Here is a 16138-nt window from a genome sequence, read left to right as displayed (position 1 = left end):
TTACCTCACTCAAAATTATGTTTTCTAGATCTATCCATTTGCCTGCAAAATTTAAGATGTTATTTTTTTCTGCTGTGTAGCACTCCATTGTGTAAATGTACTATATTTTCTTCATCTATTCTTTGGTTGAAGGGTATTTAGGTTGTTTCCAGGTTCTGGCTATAACAAACAAAGCTGCTATGAACATAGTTGAGCACATGTTCTTGTGGCACGATTGAGCATCCTTTTGGATATATACCCAAAAGTGGTATTACTGGGTCATGTTTCCTAATTTCAGGAGGTCCCATTTATTAATGGTTTCTCTCAGTGTCTGTGCTGCTGGGATTATATTTAGGAAGTGGTCTCCTGTGCCAATGTGTTCAAGTGTACTTCCCACTTTCTCTTTTATGAGGTTTAGTGTGGTTGGCTCTATGTTGAGGTCTTTGATCCATTTAGACTTGAGTTTTGTGCATGGTGATAGATATGGGTCTATTTTCATTCTTCTACATGTTGATATCCAGTTATGCCAGCACCATTTGTTAAATATGCTTTCATTTTTCCATCTTATATTTTTTGCTTCTTTATCAAAAATCAGGTGTTCAAAGGTATATGGATTAATATCCGGGTCTTCGATTCGGTTCCATTGGTCCCCCTGTCTGTTTTTATGCCAATACCAGGCTGTTTTCAGTACTGTAGCTCTGTAGTAGAGTTTGAAGTCAGGGATTGTGATGCCTCCAGAAGTTCTTTTATTGTACAGGATTATTTGGCTATCCTGGGATTTTTGCTTTTCCATATGAAGTTGAGTACTGTTTTTTCAAGGTCTGTGAAGAATTTTGCTGGGCATTGCTTTGAATCTGTAGATTGTTTCAGGTAAGATTGCCATTTTTACTATGTTAATTCTATCTACTCAAGAGTACGGGAGATCTTTCCTCTTTTTGGTGTCTTCTTCAATTTCTTTCTTCAAAGATTTAAAGTTCTTGTCATACAAGTCTTCCACTTGTTTGGTTACATTTTTTTAAAACATAAAGTTGGTGTTTATTAATAAATAGTTTTCATGTAGATTTAAGAATGAACATCAAGAGAGACAGAGTGGAGAAGAGTGCAACAGAGTCTTGGATGTGGACCTTTTAAGAGAGAAACTTCTACCAAAATCCATCCCCGCTCCTTGGTTTTGTTTTTATGAGAAAAGATTCTCACTCCAAGCCTAGGCAGGCCTCAAACTTGCAGCAACCCTATTTCAACCTAATGAGTGATAGAGTTACAGGAGTGAGGCACCATGCTAAGATTAGGCCACATATTTTGTTTTCAACTTGCAATTCAGATGGTAAGGTATACATTAACAAACCCCTAACATCTTTGCAATTTACAGGCTACAGGACACTTTGGCTCAGAACAATATGACTGCCTACTTGTGGTGTTTTGAATGAGAATAGCCCCATGAATGCTTGGTCCCCAGTTAGTAACTGTTTGTTGTAGGAGATGAGTAGGGGGTGGGCTTTGTGATTTCAAAAACACATGCCAAGCCCAGTCTCTCTGTCTTTCTCTCTGCCTGAAATTCGCTACTACTGCTCCAGCGCCACCCTCGCCTACCTGTTGCCATGCTCCCAGACATAATGATTAGGAACAAACTCTGAAACTGCAAGCTATCTCCAGTTAAATGCTTCCTTTTATAAGCTGCCTTGGTCATGATGTTTTGTCATGGCAACAGAAAGGTCACCACTTAGTCTAGAAAACCATATGAAGCCTAGTAATATTAAGCAAATTTTTCATATTTATACAAAGACTAAGAAAAAATTAAATACAAGTGTCTTCAAAACTGTTTATCACTTATTAGACACGTGTACTTGAACTTCTCATATGGACAGGAGTCCGGGTCTCAAATACACTCAAATACTGTGATACTTAATCTTGGATGCCAGCTTGACTACATTTGGACTCACCTAAGAGGTCAGCTACTGGGCACACCTGTGCGGACTTTTCAATCATGTTATTTGAAGTAGGAAGACTCATTTGAACTATGGGTGGCACTTTCTGTAGCAGCTGGATAAAAAGAGGACTGAGGGTCACTGACTTGGTGTCTTGCTGATGAGTCCATCCACCCTGGGGCTGCTACACATTCTTGTTGATATCACAACCCAGATTCTTTGGACTTCCAGCATGGACTGAAGACTGGTGACTCCCCAGGGATGTCCAGGCAATCAAACTCAGGTTGGGACTGCTGGGACATCCAGTCCTGATCTAAGTGGCTACCCGCTGTGGACTATCCAGACCATATCATGAAGGCTAATTGAGCTCCCTTAGTGTATATTAATTCCACCTGTTCTACTCCTCTAGAGAACCCCCATACAAAGCCCATTAAAATAGAGACTGCTACATGATAAATTTTCAGGCTTATACAAATATCAACTGACATTTAGATTTAACACCAGATATTTTTAAATCTTCAAAAATGGATGGAATTTGCCTAATTCAAAATTTCTCGAAGACTGATGACAGTTGTAACTACAGCCTAGGACAGTGGGCCGAGTGACAATGGATCTGGCAGCAGAAACTTGTCCTGCTAGATGCTGAACATGCAATTGATACTGGTTTTTTTTGTTAAACTAAGGAATTTCTCAGATGTCTTGTAGAATGTCATAAGAATCTTTATTACTATTTCTCTAAGCTTCTTCTTTCATAAGATCCAAACTTCTGTGCTGTATTTTTTCAGAAACACAACTTTTTGCCTGGTAAGGAAAAGTGAATTTCAGTTTGTTAATACCTGTGTACAGCAAGTGTTACCAAAGGCAAAGTGCTCTGAACAGGTGAGATATAGTCGTGGAGGTGCATTAATGAATTTATTCAAGATTTCTCCCTTCTTAGATGTTTTAAGTAAAATGATCTAATAACCAAAAGAGTAAATGCATACCTTTCTTCTTAGTAGAACTTAGTAAACTATCAAGTATGTCTGCTCTTTTATACAAAAGATCCCCCATTTCCCAGGAGGACTGATGATCCTTCCAAAAGAAACTGCTAAGTAGTCACCTGTCAAAAGAGGATTTTTCCATCAAACAACAAGGAAACCTTAATTATATTTCCAGGAAAATAACAGACTATGAACAAACAGGATTGGCGCTCCATTCTGACTTAACATGTAAGTCAGCAAGCATACAGCACTGATGAGTTAACCCGAGTATAAGCACTTTACATTTTAACATGCAAACAAAGCAATAAAACCAAGATTTGTTATCACTTTAACTTGAAACACTAACACATACTATATTATACCTGAATCTACATGGCAAACAGGAAATCCTGTCTTAGTCCAGAAGAGCAGTGTAAGTGTTCTAACATAAGTTTAGCCAGTCAGAGGCTTTCAAGCCTCAGTAACGCACTATTCAGACCTTTAACTATACACATTTCTTAAATGAAACAAACAAGCTACTGAATGTTCCTGAACGTAAGGGTTTCAAATTCTAAGGGAAAACGTAACTGTAACTTGTTCACGTTTTTAGTAAAGCTAACAAAAGCATTTATTAACCACGTCAAGTATTCACACAGATCCAGCGACAACTAAACCGCACCACATTTAAAACAGTGACGTCAAAGAAATGCCCTCTCTAACAAAGCACACTCATGTTAATAGATTTAAGATTCACGTGGGATCTAGTAAATATGGTAATTGGTTTGTTAATCTGGCTGAAGAAGCACCATGCTACTATCAAAGAGCAGTCTACAAGGAAAACGTGTAGCCTTGCTGCTAAGGCTATGAAGAACGCACAGATCTAACTGCTAGTCTTTAACACAAGCTTGTATAAATGTATGTTAGGGAAGAAAATGAAAATGTCTTAATGAGGTGGCAGAAGATTTCTCAGGGACAAAAGTAAAATTGACCACTAAGAATAGAAAGAAATCTAAAACAAGCTGAGCCATTTGTCCAAAGAACATGAAGGTATAAAGCTAAAGCAGAAAGCTTTTTTTGGTCTTGCACAAAGGTATTCTTAAAAAGAACTTTTACAGTCTCTAAGAACATCCTAAGCATTATGGCCCCCGTTTAATGACACAAATTCTTTTTTTTTTTTTTTTTTTTTGGATTTTCAAGACAGGGTTTCTCTGTAGCTTTTGGTTCGAACTCACAGAGATCCGCCTGCCTCTGCCTCCCGCGTGCTGGGATTAAAGGCGTGCGCCACCACCGCCCAGCCACAAATTCTTCAAATCCTCTTTTAGCATTTAAGAATAAAAGAAGCCAAATATGAGTGAGTACATCCCCTGGCTGAACATAGAGGACAATGAGGAATACTGAGAACTCAAGAACAATCGCAGAGGGTTTTTGATCCTACTGCACGTACTGGCTTTGGGGGAGCCTAGGCAGTTTGGATGCTCACCTTAGGAGACCTGGATAGAGGTGGGCGGTCCTTGGGCTTCCCACAGGTCAGGGAACCCTGATTGCTCTTCGAGCAGATGAGGGAGGGTGACTTGATCGGGGGAGGGGGAGGGAAATGGGAGGCGGTTGTGGGGAGGAGGCAGAAATCCTTAATAAATAAATAAATTAAAAAAAAAACCACAAGCCAAAAAAAAATAAGAATAAAAGAAGAACAATTTACATCAAGTAACTATAACCAGATTTTCTTTTTCTTTCTTTTTTTGGCTATTTTAAAATTTCCAGTAAAGGTTTGTAACTAAAGACTTTTTAGTTAGAATTTTTCTGAATGAACAAACTTGCTGCATAGCCAACGTCACCCACTTTTCCATTCGCTCTTACAGTCCCAACCACAAAGATGAGCAGAACAGTTAGGGAAAAGGTCTACTTAGTTACTTAAACACAGATCCCCGTAACTTACTCTGGGCAGCAATACCACCTTTCAGGAGGACACCACTGTGTTAACCATGGTTCAGGAACAATCTGAACACATACAGAAACTGGAACCCATGGATAATAGAAAGCAAGGTTCCCGGTCTTTAGAAACTGTGGGCACAGTCCAGTTTCTGCCTAGTCACCCATTTCTTTTACCTACGCATAGACCTGTTTGTTCAAAAACATTTCTAAAATAATAAAATGTTAGTCACCCTTTAAGATCATTCATCCATAAAATAAAAATAAAAACTTTTAGTCAACTGCAGTATTTTGGTAACTTCTAGCAAGCTAAGTTTTCAAATAATGGCTGACCATACAGAACTCTACCACATCCAGAGGAGTGGCACATAACTGTTCTGAAATGGCTGAGATCTGAGCCCCATGAAAACCTGTCTTTACCACATGCTGCATTTCAATACATTTCTTAGGATTTTCACCTTTCAAGCCAATGGCTGAGGTTTAAGCCTGCTCTTCCAGTGATATGCCATCTTGAATGCTGCTGCCAACAGCAGAAGTCTGTGAGGCTTTTCAAGGGAGATGGTGACACTGACTGTGACTTAATTCTACTGAGTATGAAAGGAAAAAATCACTCTCTTTGGTGGTTCAAATGTTTCACTAAAGGAATTACTCTATCTACAGCCTAATACTTGTATTTGACATTTCAAGATGTGGGAACTCCTCAAGTTGCTCGGGTGAGAATTCCCACTTGTCTATATCCTCCCTTCAGAACATCACCCACATGTGGATACTTGTCGCTACTATCCTTTACTGCTGTTGTGTCTCACGCCAAGATCTTAGCTTTTCCTAGACTGTGAAATGACTTGCAAGCCTTCAAAACAAAAAGGCTTTGTCTCAGACATAACATCTGTTTTGAACACTGGTCATATGACTAAAATGTGCTGTGGATAAGAAAGTAAAAAGCAGAAAAGTCTAAGGTCAAAACAACCCAAGTAGCTACAGAAAAGATGATAATCTTTTTTTTTGTTGTTGTTTCTGTTTTTGATTTTTGAGACAGGGTTTCTCTGTGGCTTTGGAGCCTGTCCTGGAACTAGCTCTGTAGACCAGGCCGGTCTCGAACTCACAGAGATCTGCCTGCCTCTGCCTCCTGAGTGCTGGGATTAGATGATAATCATTTTAAAATCTCCCTATCTCTCTATGTATACACACTGAAGAAAGTAAACACAGACTTAACTGGGAGCTGCACCTACGTCTCCCAGGGAATCAGTTGTGGTCACCTGCAGTGGTTGCTGAGACACGAGGACTGACACATTCCTTTATTCAGAAAGTCTGCTGAGCACCTGCTCTGTCAGAGTCTAATGTTATGAAAATGACAGCACTTCTGACCCCCAAGGGTCCAGCAGGGTGGAGAGACCTCAGCACAACTGAGAGGACACACCACAACCAAGCAGAGAAAAAAAAGGAGAGAGAAAGGACGGATTACTGGGGACCGATTTCTGGAAATGAAAAGGTTTTATCAAGGAGGAATCATACAAAGGAAACATATACACTTATTTCCCCAAGCAAGGTTTTAATGTATCTGATAAAATGAGAGAAAGGTCATTTTAGAACGAAGAAATCAAAGTGCTTTCTCAATGAAGCCAGTAAGCTACCTTTTAGCTGCAGAAGAATTGATGTCTTAAATTAAATGCAAGACACTGAATTTTGCTAGAAAAGGCTGAATTCAAATGCAAGTGCTACTTTAAGCTGTAAGACGGTATCTGCAATTGGTCAGTATGACTTGAAACCACCTGTGCATTAATACCACTGGGCTGCCCCAATTTTTGCAGAAGCTGCCCCTCCCAATGAAATTTGTGTGTACGTCCATACTTTCAAAAGGCATTCTAGCATAACAGGCCAATTCCTCTTCATGCCAGCGAGATTGTCTCCCCAGATGGCACTGGCACTAGCCCCTGTTCCCAAATGTATTAGATCTTCCCCAGCATCCTTACACTTAGCCAATCACACACTTTCCCAATGTGTGATTTTTGCAGGGGGTGGCAGGAGCTGTAACAGCTATGCCCTGTTGAGTTTCATAGGCTGCTTTACTTCAGTGTCTAGTGCATCTTTGTTCATATCAAGAGATTGGAGGAAGGGGTGCTGCCTCCTGGTTTCATTTTTAGAGTAAACAAACTGGTCCTGAGTCAGTATAAAACAATAGGCACAAGGGCCAGAAACAACATAGCTGATAGGACATCTATGAGATGGAGAATGAAAACTGAGGAGTCATGGAAAATACGAAGAGTCTAAGATGAGCATTCCTTGTTGGAGGCCAGAAGACATGAGAACTCTTAAAAGGGTCAAGGGGGTGACCAGCATTCTAAGATGACTGAACTCAAATACCTCCTGGGCACTGTTCCTAATACTGTCCCCTCTGCTTGGATGTGGACAGGACCTGTGAAGATGACAGTTTGTCACAGGAAGTGTGAAGAGATTCTGCACATGTAATGAAGTTCCTAATAGGTGACTCTATGCTTATCAAAGAAGAGTATCATGGGTGGGCCTGGCCTGATCTTTGTGCTATTCATTGAGACAGGGTCTACTCTGCTGCCCACACCAGCTTAGAATTGACCATGTATCCCAGGTTGACCATGGACTTGGGTGAGCCTGCAGTCTCAGCCCCAAGGCAAACTCTTCAAAATAGGTCTTAAACCTTTACTAAGCTCAGAGACTTGAAGCAACAGTAAGCACTCCCTACCTATCCCTGCTGTCCTTGGAAATGCAGAGGACTATGCTGGGAGCTGCATGGTCAAGAGCAATCTTAAAAAGCACAGATAAGCGAATACAGTCAACAACTCAAATTACCTTGCAGGAAGGCCTTGAGTTCCACACAAGGAAGCAGCCCACTGATACGTTTACTCCAGCGTCATGCAGAGAACCAGCTAAGCAGTGCCTAGACTTCTGCCTCACGGAAACTGAAATAATAAGCATGTGTTGTTCTGCTCACTAAATGTGCAGCAACGTGCTGAGAAACAACCGAAGGTTAACTTGTTACACTGGGACCCAACTTTTCTAAGAACCAAGGCAAACCGGGATTCAATCTTTTAAGTTGCCAGATCCTGCCACATGTGTATAGTTTCACTGAAGATAATAAAACAGAAACTTGGTAAGGTAGTTAGGCTGGAAAGGATGTAGGAGAAAGATGTAGTTCAGTTGGGAAGAGGGTGCACCGTGGTTTGATAAGGTTTGTATTCTGGGAGTTGCAATCGTAGGGTATGCTGAAGTGATCAGAGCCTTTTATACATGGGACTAGAGCAAGGTAAACAGGTCTTGGAAACACCATGACTGGAAAGACTAATGATGGACTGAGTTATTGTTAAAGTAGGTTGCAATAAAAGCCACCCCAAACACACCCTCTTCTGCACACAGCTAGTGCTCTCTCTTCTCTGGTGTGCTGTAATACCCCACTGGACAGTAAGTCTCACTGTCCACTTTAGAATCACAGCTCTTACAACAGAGGCAATAGCAGTCACTACTTAGGTAATCTAAATCTCTTCTAAGGACCCTACTATGTGCTAGAATAGAACTTGTGTAATAGTCTTTTAACCAGTTTCTGCATTTAATCTAGTTGTCCCACAAGCCAGAGTACTCTAGCAAGAAAACCCTTTTGTATTTCTCTGTTCCAAACCTGTGGATGCCTGTTTGCTGATGTTCCTGCACTAGGGTAAAATCCAGAGTCTTCTCCTTGTCTCTCTATAAGATGGGCTAAGCCTCACTCTTCACTTTTGTTCCCTGTCTCTCACCTTACCACTTTCGAGCATTTGTAAATGTTATACCCCTGCTTGAAGCATCGCCTTTGTCTACCATCCTACTCATCCTTCAGATCTGAACTTAAATATTGACTTAAATGCCATGTCTTCAAAGATCTCTTGATATAAATAACATAGCAATAATCACAGAGCTTATAGTTATATCTTAGGAAACTCTTAAATGCCTGCCACCTACATTATGCTAAGTGCCATGAAGTCACTGATTATATCTGTTTTGCTCAGAGAGATATGACTAATACTAAAAACATGGGTATCTAGCAATCTATCTAAACATCTATCAATTGGCAAGTTTGTCAAATAAATAAAAGTGAAGATTTAAGATACCATCCAACCACAAGGAATGAAAGCCAGTGTTAGCACAAGTGTGAACCAAAGAGCCCAATCAGCAACACATCCACTACAGAGCACAGCTCCTTATTCAGCAGAGAGAGGCAAGCCCTCAGAGTAGCTCTCACCATGTCTACCTACTTCACATCCCTATTGCAAAGCAAAAACAAACTCCAAATAGCACCCAAAGCAAACACAGTTCTGGTTTTATCCTTTAAAAAATACCGAGAAACTTGATAAAAACATTATAATTTTAAGAATATAACAGTTAAGAAAACAAAGCTTGTCTTGTTCCTGATTTTAGTGGAATCGCTTAGAGTTTCTTTCCATTTAATTTGATGTTAGCTTGCTGTATATTGCTTTTATTATATTTAGATATGTTCCTTGTCTCCCTAATCTCTCCAAGAACTTTATATTGAAGGGGTGTTGAATTTTGTCAAATGCTTTTTCAGCATCTAATGAAATGATCATATGGGGTTTTTTCTTTCAGTTTATTTATATGATGGATTACACTGATAGATTTTCATATGTTGAGCCAGCCCTGTATCTCTGGGATGAAGCCGAATTGATCATGGTGGATGATTTTTTTTTGATGTGTTCTTGGATCTGGTTTGCTGGTATTTTATTGAGTATTTTTGCATCCATGTTCATGAGTGAGATTGGTCTGTAATTCTTTCTTGATTGAGTCTTTGTGTGGTTTTGGTATCAGGGTAAGTGTAGCCTCATAAAAAGAGTTTGGCAATGTCCCTTCTGTTTCTATTATGTAGAACACATTGAGGAGTATAGGTATCAGCTCTTCTTGGAAGTTATGGTAGAATTCTGCACTAAAACCATCCAGCCCTGGGCTTTTCTTGGTTGTGATGTTTTTGACAACAGCCTCTATTTCCTCAAAGCTTATAGGTGTATTGAAATTACTCACCTGGTCTTGATTTAATTTTGGTATATGATATCTATCTAAAAAACTGTCCATTTCTTTAACATTTTCCAATTTTGTGGAGTACAGGTTTTTGTAGTAAGACATAATGATTCTCTGAATTTCCTCAGTGTCTGTTATTATGTCCCCCTTTTCATTTCTGATTTTGTTAATTTGGATTTTCTCTCTGCCCTTGGATTAGTTTGGATAAGGGTCTGTCAATCTTGTTGATTTTCTCAAAGAACCAGCTCTTTGTTTCATTGATTCTTTGTTTCTATTTTGTTGATTTCAGCCCCAAATTTGATTATTTCCTGTCTTCTACTCCTCCTGGGTCAGTCTGATTCTTTTTGTTCTAGAGCTTTCAGGTGTGCTGTTAAGTCACTAATGTGAGCTTTCCCTATTTTCTTTATGTGGGCACTTAGTGTCATGAACTTTCCTCTTAGCAATGCTTTCATAATGTCCCATAGGTTTGGATATTCATTTTCATAGAATTCAAGGAAGACTTGGCTGTCCACTCTCTCCATATCTCTTCAACATAGTTACTGAAATTTTAGCAATAGCAATACGACAACAAAAAGAGATCAAGGGGATTCAAATTGGAAAAGAAGTCAAACTTTCCTTATTTGCAGATGATATGATAGTGTACATAAGTGACCCCAAAAACTCTACCAGAGAACTCCTACAGCTGATAAATACCTTCAGTGATGTGGCAGGATAAAAGATCAACTCAAAAAATCAGTAGCCCTCCTATACACAAAGGTTAAAGAAGCTAAGAGGGAAATCAGAGAAACATCACCTTTCACAATAGCCACACATAACAAAGTATCTTGGGGTAACGCTAACTAAAGAAGTAAAAGACTATTCGATGAGAACTTTAAGTCTTTGAAGAAAGAAATTGAAGAAGATATCAGAAAATGGAAAGATCTCCCATATTCTTGGGTAAGAAGGATCAACATTGTAAAAATGGTAACCTTACTAAAGGCAATCTATAGATTCAATGCAATCTCCATCAAAATCTCAACACAATTCTTCACAGACCTTGAAAGAACAATAATCAACTTCATATGGAAAAACAAAAAAAAAACCCAGGATAGTCAAAACAATCCTGTACAATAAAGCAACTTCTGGAGGCATGACCATCCCTGATACCAAGCTCTATTACAGAGCTAAAGTAATGAAAACATCTTGGTATTGGCATAAAAACAGAGATGTTGACCAATGGAATCAAATTAAAGACCCAGATACTAATCCACACACCTATGAACACCTGATTTTTGACAAAGAAGCTAAAATTATACAATGGAAACAGAAAGCATCTTCAATAAATGGTGCTGGCATAACTGGATGTCAACATGTAGAAGAGTGAAAATGGATCCATATCTATCACCATGCACAAAACTCAAGTCCAAATGGATCAAAGACCTCAGTAGAAATCCGACCACACTGAACCTGACAGAAGATAAAATGGGAAGTAGTCTACAATACATGGGCACAGGAGACTACTTCCTATGCATAACCCCTGTAGCACAGACAATAAGAGCAACAATGAATAAATGGGACCTCCTGAAACTGAGAAACTTCTGTAAAGCAAAGAACACAGCCATTAAGACAAAAAGGCAACTTACTGAATGGGAGAAGATCTTCACCAACCCTGCATCAGACAAAGGACTAGCAAAAACCTGGCTCTAGAGACATTCCCAGGAATCCACAAGGATGTCCCTGCCTAAGACCCTAAGCAATGGAGGCTGGGGGCCCGATCTTGACTTGTCCTGTAGTCATCCTGATGATTATCTTAATATCACGATAGAACCTTCATCCAACAACAGATAGAACCAGAGGCAGAGACCAACATCAGAGCACTGGACTGAGCTCCTAAGGTCCAGTTGAAGAGTAGGAGGTATGAGAATATGAGCAAAGAGGTCAAGACTGTGAAGGGTTCACCCACTGAAACAGCTTACCTTAGCTACTGGGAGCTCACCAACTCCAGCTGGACTGGGAAGGAACAAGCATGGGACCAAACTAGTCCCTATGAATGTGGTTGACAGTTGTATGGCTGGGGCAAACGGAGGGGCCACTGGCAGTGGCTCCAGGATTTATCTCTACTGCATGTACTGGCTTTTTTTAGATCCTAGTCTCTTTGGATGTATACCTTGCTAGCCTAGATAGACTAGGGAGGGCCTTGGACCTTCCACAAAGCAATGTGCCTTACCTTCTCTTACGATTAGGTTGGGGTTGGGTGGGAGAGTGTGTGGAGGGAATGGGAGTGGGGAGGGAGTGTGGATTTGGATTATTTTTTTAAAAAAATCTAATAAATTAAAAGAAGAAAACAAAGCTTTATATTGATTTAAAAATCCTTCATGTCATAGCTTGCCTATTGCTACAACGCATCTATGACTATGTCTACATCTCTCCCCATTTGCCTGCTCCACCCAAATCTTAAGAGAATCACTGCTTCCTAATCTTGGCTCTAACCTGCTCCTTTTCCTCTCCCACCCTCTTATAATACACACACACACACACACACACACACACACACACCTCTTTGTTCATGTTCCTGCTGCCACAGAAACCCCTCTGTGCTTAGGACAACTCAGACTCACCCCATCTTAGGCAACCCTTGTATGCAGAAAGGTTCAAAAATGTTTGCATGGGAGGTATCAGAGTATATGCTGGGGAAGGCTAGCTGGGGCTTTGTCTGACAGTAGCGTTTGCAAAGCAAGTGATGTCACTTTGATTACTGGGTTTTATAGAACCCGGCGGTGTCACCTGAGGAGACACTGACATTTTATAATTCATCCTTCATCCTTTATCCTCTCACTGCTTCTACCAGAGAAGTTTGCCTAAAGGTTGCAGAACACACAAGAGCTGAACACTGCCCATCCCTCTGCCTTTGAGAACTGAGGCTGTACCAGGGCTGTCTGCCCACCTGCATAATCTCTTCCATGAGCCCAGAAGTAGCTGCCAGAGTAGGTCTGTGGTCTCAAAATCTAACAAAATGCTTGGCATAAAACAAATGTTCAGTGGTTTTCTTTTTCTTTTCTTTTTTCTTTTTGAGTATGTGACTCAAACACTTTATGAAAACTGTGATGTAAACAAAACCACAGTGGGTTAAGATAGGAATATGGAGAAAGAACCTGGTTTAAAAATATGAAACATTTATTTTCAAAAACCCAAATATCAGCAAACACTATTCCATAAAAATGTAAAGATTTTCATGTTTTAAAAAAGCAGCTGTATATTTCTATTTCAAAGCTACCTGGTACACCATCAGGGAAACATTCAATGTGTTGCTACTACCTTGTGCATCTCACTGCATGAGGGGACCCAGAACTGTCTGGAACACTGCACAGTGGTGTGGAATGTGCCACTCACTAGCTGTAGCACCTCGCTTCCTAACAGCACTTTCAGGGATCCCAGTGACAGAATTACCCAAATCAGAGGCTTAAGCTGACTGAAACCACAAAATTCATGTGTGGTTTTAGAGAGTTAAGAGAGAAGAGGTACATTCTTAAGAGGAAAGTCGGAATGTGAAGACAGAAGGTGAGAATGGACATGTGTATGACCAGAAGTATGTCATGGGGGAGAATCTGAGCACCGAGTAAAGGCAAGCTCTGAAAACTGAATTCTAGTCTGTTTAGTTTTGACCTGGTAGCCAACAGGAGGCTATTTCCCCACTTAGGAATGGAAAAGACAAACACAGTGCTAATCTGAGAATGTGGCAAACGACAGGTTCTCAAATGCTGTTCCACAGATTCCTGATTAGATGTACACAGTGCAAGACTGAAGCCAACACTAAGCTGAAAGATGTGTCAGGCTTGGGTGGTAGCTCAGCAAGGATGGGTTTGCACACTCTGTGACAGCCAATGTGTTTGCTCTGAAGCTCATTCACTTATCAGACTGACACTACAAACATTGGGATTGTTACAGCACAATCGAGAGAAAGCTTGCTAAGTATTTTATCTCGTAAGACCGTGCCCTGTGCTGTTGAATTTTTGGATCAACTGTAAAATGTGCAACTGAACTAATTCATTTTCCCCAAGCACTGCTTCCCTCTGGAGCTATGGGAGCAGAAGTCAAGTTCATGTCCAACATACCCTAGTTTATAAGCTTCTTTCACATCCTGGAGGAAATTCTATATTTAAAGTTGGGTAGGTAGGGAGGTGGTGGTAGATCTGGGAGGAGTTGGGGGAGGGAGGATAGATATGATCAAAACACACTGTGTGAATTCTTAAAGAATAAAAGTATTATCTTAAGTTGCCGCCAAACCTCATAGGAAAATGAGGGTAAATAGCTAACATTTTAAATTTTTGGATCTCCATTTCAATGTTTGGTAAAAGAGGTAAATAACTCAAACTTAATATGGCATCATCATTGGAGAGTGAGAAAAAAATTAATGCTTTATTGCACTTTGTATTATTATAATGCTGAAACAAACAATGAATAGGCTTAATATTCAATTATGCCAACTTTGGCCTGGAAGTCTACAGCAGAAAGAGAAAAGTAACACACTTATAAATAGGTTTACAAATAAATGAAAGGTAAGGCTAATTAAACATAATAAACATTAAATCACAATCATTAAGAATATGTAATCAATATATGTATAGGCTGGGAATATAGTTCAGTAAAAGAACACTTGCATAGCATATGCGAGACCCTAGGTTAAATCTCCAGTACCCTCCTCTCACAAAAAGGAAAAACAAAAAAATGTACTTGTGACTAATGTTAAGAATAAAAATTACCTCACATGTAAATCTGGGAAAATTACTTCTCAGGAACCATGCTTCTGGATGGGCCATGGACAGGAACTGTGGCGCTAACGTTAAATATGCCATACATCCTTACATCAACAGGGAAGTGGACAGGAACTATGGAGCTAATGTTAAACATGCCATACATCCTTATATCAACAGGGATGGGGACAGAGGGACAAGACATGGGCATTTACCTTTAAGATCATCACAGACTATCAACAACTAGCCCCTGTTCTAAAGCACTCAACACCCTGGACACCTATTGAACAGTAGGTAATTCTGAGTAACATGTTATGCACACTGGAAGGGAAATGGAATAGCTAGGAGTAACTAGTGAAGAGCTGTGAAACAAAACTACAAACCAATAGTAGTGTCTCTAAATTACTCTTCAGAAGAAAAAAGGCAGCAAGTATCCAAAATGGAGGTTTCACATTCAAATAAATGTTTTGCTTTATGTGTTTAGCACACACCCCTCAAACTATATTTGTAGAGCTGACCAAAGAATGGTGAAGTGTTGAGCAAATACTACAGGTCCTATAGATGCCAGAACTCATTACAGGAATGAAAACCTGCAGAAGATTCTTTTGCCTTTTAAAATGATAACTTTTAGAAAGTTTGGAATAATTTTCACTTAAGAATTAGAAAATAAAAAGGTTCTAAAAGAGGATCTCCTTGTCCATTGACCCCTTTTACCCAAACTCCCTGCTATCTGAAGATGAGATACCTTCCTGCACCACCACTGCCAGTAATAGCAGCAGGAGAGCAGCCAAGGGCATTAAGCAGCTCATGCTTAACCCATAGAGTGTATGTGGGTTAAACAATTCCACGTCACATTCATCCTTTCAACATAGGAAACTGCAAGGTATCGCATTCCACGACTGACAGTGCCTACCTGACCCCTTCTGTGGAGAGTGTGGTGATGGAAGTGAATGTAAAAAGGACTGTGGCTGAGAAGCACTGAGATGTTCTGGCTTTACAAAGTATGAATAATGCTTCCGACAACCTTTGAGAGCTGTGTTCCTTATTTAATATATCAAAAGTCTACTTGACAACACTACTATTTCTAACCAAGACTGAATTTTATGTTACCGAGGGACCCTCTGTGTTACAAAACAGAGATAATTAATGATGAATAAAGGTTTCACAAACTGTAGAGGATGAGGATGCTACCGTCAGGTATTCTTTGATGAATTATTATAGGTAAAAATAGCACAGAATTCAAAAGTCTCTGAGATACCAGCTCAATGATGGCGACACAGAACTAGACATTTATTATTGAAAGTCAGACCAAGTATAGCCAGTTCTACACAGGACTGGCTAACTCTTGAACTTCTGTGTGAGACAGTTTGCCACTTGAGACCTTCATGACATAATGATACTATGTTTTATTATGCCTCCAAATTTGTCTTTGAAATAACCAACTATAAAAAGAAAATACATTAACCATGTAAATACAAACTAAAAATTTGGCAAATATAAATCATTAAAGTATTTTGTATATTATTACTTGAAAAGAAGAGAAACAGCATGTGCCATATACAGTAGCCAAACATTAATTCTGATG

At 39.7% G+C, this 16138-nt stretch overlaps 1 protein-coding gene across 10 annotated transcripts in view; it reads right to left on the bottom strand.

Annotated features, from left to right (window-relative positions):
* The window catches only part of Zeb1 (zinc finger E-box binding homeobox 1), a 168460-nt gene that overhangs the window by 84861 nt on the left and 67461 nt on the right, over positions 1-16138 (bottom strand). The window lies entirely within an intron of this gene.

Source organism: Microtus pennsylvanicus, chromosome 4 (assembly GCF_037038515.1).
Source record: "Microtus pennsylvanicus isolate mMicPen1 chromosome 4, mMicPen1.hap1, whole genome shotgun sequence".
Taxonomy (NCBI): Eukaryota; Metazoa; Chordata; class Mammalia; order Rodentia; family Cricetidae; genus Microtus; species Microtus pennsylvanicus.
The sequence above is the reverse complement of the archived record's forward strand: the minus strand, read 5'-3'. Positions and strand labels throughout refer to the sequence as shown.